Below are 3452 nucleotides of genomic sequence, written 5' to 3' on the forward strand. Positions count from 1 at the left end.
TATGAGTAAAGCAGATCGCGCTCCATGATATAGGTGGGCCTCATCTAATCAGTCGAAAGCCCTGAAAAAAAGACTGATCTCTTCCAGGGAAGAGGGAATTCTGCCAGCAAACCACCTTCAGACTCGCACTGCTGCGTCAGCTCTTCCTTGGGTGTCCAGCCTGCCAGCCTCCCCTCCAGATTTTGGATTTACCACACTTCCATAGTCGCACGAGCCACTTCTTCATTCATAACGGCCCCAAACCGCAAACGACCAAGTGGAAAATGGAAAAATCCATTGTGATACAGTCACACTGCCGGCCCAACAAGGAAGACTCCCGCTGGCATGGTATAAGTGAAAGAAGCCACACAAAAGAATATATAGTACATCACTCCGTTTATACAAAATCCAAAACGTGTAAACTTAATCTATGGTGTTAGAAGCCAGAATACTGTATCCTTTGGATACATTACTGCAAGGAAGCATGAGGAAAACTTCTGGGGTGCTCGAAAGGTTTCGTATCTTGCTCTGATGGTGGCTACACAGGTGTCCATCTGTATGAAAATTCACCGAGAAGTCCACTTAAGAGCAGTGCACTTTACAGTATGTATACAATACCTCCTTTGTAAACAAATTTTTTAAAAAATCAAATCCTTAAAATAAAAAAAAACAGTCGAGGCAAATTTTTTTCTCTGACATCTTGTGCGTTGGTTCGCTTTCTATGAAGCAATGATTCTCCGCATCCCTCGTAGTTCGATGATTCAAGAACATGACGTGAGGCACCGCAGAGGTTCCTGGAATAGCTCCTTAACCACAAAGACTCAAGTGTTGTTTTTAGAATCAGTCGCTAGCTCACTTGCATCGTGTACAAAAAAACATATATTCTCTACGATCTCAATCCGTCGAGATGTGTCGACCTTTCTGGCCCTTTCTAGGATCGATTTTGTGTACGTTTTCATTGCGCTCAAAAAGCGAGTGTCTCCTCGACTCTTCTATACGATCCGATTGCTTTCTCTACCTGTTCTCGCAATCACTAAGAGAAGCGTGTTAAAATATCCCGCCATCGACCGGGAGAAAATGTAAATGAAACAGAATTCGCACGCGCGCACACACACGCGCACACACACACGCGCGCACACACACACACACACAGGACTGCGGTTTTGTTCATTTCTCATGTAATTCCATCGTGTTTTGCTTTATGTTAGTTTGAGGCCATGCGTTAGATGCGTACAAATTTGGAATTTTTATTACGCTTTTTTACATTAACAAAATCCCCTCTATATTTTTTAAGTTTTTAGGTTTTTATGTATCCGTGTTTTGTTTTAAAGCGCTGTTGGCCTGATAGGAACATAGATGTCCCAGCTTTCTTTCAGTCAATGCCTGCTTGGCATACCTTTTCCACCTTTTTATGTCTGACCTTTCTGTATCTATATGCTTTAAATGTGCTTCTCGTAAAAAGAATATAATGTTCTTCTGTTTGTCATTCTGACATCTTTTGTCTTTTAACTACAACGTTTAAGTCTATTTCCTTTTTTTAACCTAAATTTTTTTCTTTCGAGATAAGAGGACATCTCGCGAAACTGTACGACAAAATCACGTGGATGTTGACCCTAATGTGACCTGCCCACCTTGTTCAGATTTCTCTGGATTTAGTTGAACCCGTGTGCGTCTGTGTGTGTGTGTGCACAAGCGTGTCTAGTTCTATGCAATTTTATCACATGCGTGGGTTCATGTATCCGCCACCATAGCGAAGACGTCGAACAGTCGACTGTCACCACAAGGTGACACCCTTATGTCGCCTTGTTATAACCACACCCACTTCCCTCCCCTACATCCTTAATCTCTGACAACCATTAATCTGTTCTCTATTTCCATAATTTGGTCATGTCAAGAATGTCATATAAATGCAATCAGTGTATAACCTTTTGGGCTGAGCATTTTTCCCACTGGTTCTCTAGATGCACCCAGGTTGTTCTGCATATCAATACTTCATTCTTTTTCATTGCTGAGTTGTATTCCACGGTATGGATATACCACAGTTCGCTTAACCGCTCGCCCACTGAAAGATATCCGGGTTATTACTTCGAGGCTATTATAAATAAAAGTGCTATAAACATTCATGCTCAGGGATTTTGTGTACGTGACCATACATTTCCATCTCTTTTGGATAAATAGCTGAGTTGTATGGTAATTCACATGTTTAGTTTTATAAGAAACTGCCAAACTCTTTTCCAGAGACTGTACCCATTTACAGTTCCACAAGCAAGAAATACGTGATCCAGTTTCTTCAAATCCTTGCCAGCATTTGATGTTGTCACTTTTTTCTTTTTTTAGCCATTCTGATGAATGAGTAGTGATATCTCATTGTGGTTTTAATTTGCATTCCCTTCATGGCTAATGAAGTCGAACATCTTTTCATGTGCTTATTTTATTTTGGACTGTACCCATTTACAGTCCCACAAGCAAGAAATGAGTGATCCAGTTTCTTCAAATCCTTGCCAGCATTTGATGTTGTCACTTTTTTCTTTTTTTAGCCATTCTGATGAATGAGTAGTGATATCTCATTGTGGTTTTAATTTGCATTCCCTTCATGGCTAATGAAGTCGAACATCTTTTCATGTGCTTATTTTATTTTATTTTTTTATGCCTATAGCACCCGGTCTTCTAGGTGGTCTCCCATCCAAGTACTCACCAGGCCCGACCCTGCTTAGCTTCCGAGATCAGACGGGATCAGGCACAATCAGGGTGGCGTGGCCGTAGTCTATTGCTTTCTTTTAGATTGATTGAGTATGTTATTCTATTTTTCTTTACTATTAGTTTACATGACATTCTGTGTTACTATTCGTTTAGGGGAACCCTAAAAATTACTCACATATTCGCTTCTTTGCCTGCTGGCTTTCTCACATCTCTGTTCTGTGATCATTCGCCCGAAGAACCTCAGCGGCTGATGGCAAACTGACCGTAAGTTCTCATTCTCCTGCACAAGCCCCTCCTGCGATGTGAATTTTCTGCCCCTCCCATCAAGAGGTAAAGAATTTCTCTACCTCCTGAGGTCCAGGCGTGGCTGCGTGGCTTGCTTCGGTCAATGGGACATCAGCAAAAGTGACAGAAGCTGGGACCTGGGCATCAAGGCTTACATACATACATACATACATATCCTATTGGTTCCGTTTCTCTAGAGAACGCTGACTAATACACTATTTAAGCGAAAGAATCACCTATCAGATCAGTCTCTGAGAAGGTAACTTTTCAACCTATTGTGATGAGAACCATCAGCCTGGTTTCCGTTCTTAAATAATGTATTGCTTTTTAAAATTGAGTGATAAAGAACTTAGTTTTAAAAACCGGACAGGAAGGGGAAATCGCGAAGCCAGTGCTCGAGTGACCACATGGCTGCAACGATCAGACTTCAAGTTTTGCTCGAGGTCAGCTCCCAACCTAGTTTTTTCCCTCGCTCCACTGCTTATTTG

The 3452-nt window shown here is 41.5% G+C and overlaps 1 pseudogene; it reads right to left on the reverse strand.

Moving 5' to 3' along the window:
• Positions 1–2626: 2626 nt before the first annotated feature.
• LOC112479316 lies at positions 2627–2744 on the reverse strand (annotated as a pseudogene).
• Between the last annotated feature and the right edge of the window lie 708 nt (positions 2745–3452).

This window comes from Pteropus alecto, unplaced genomic scaffold (assembly GCF_000325575.1).
Source record: "Pteropus alecto unplaced genomic scaffold, ASM32557v1 scaffold43, whole genome shotgun sequence".
Lineage (NCBI taxonomy): Eukaryota > Metazoa > Chordata > Mammalia > Chiroptera > Pteropodidae > Pteropus > Pteropus alecto.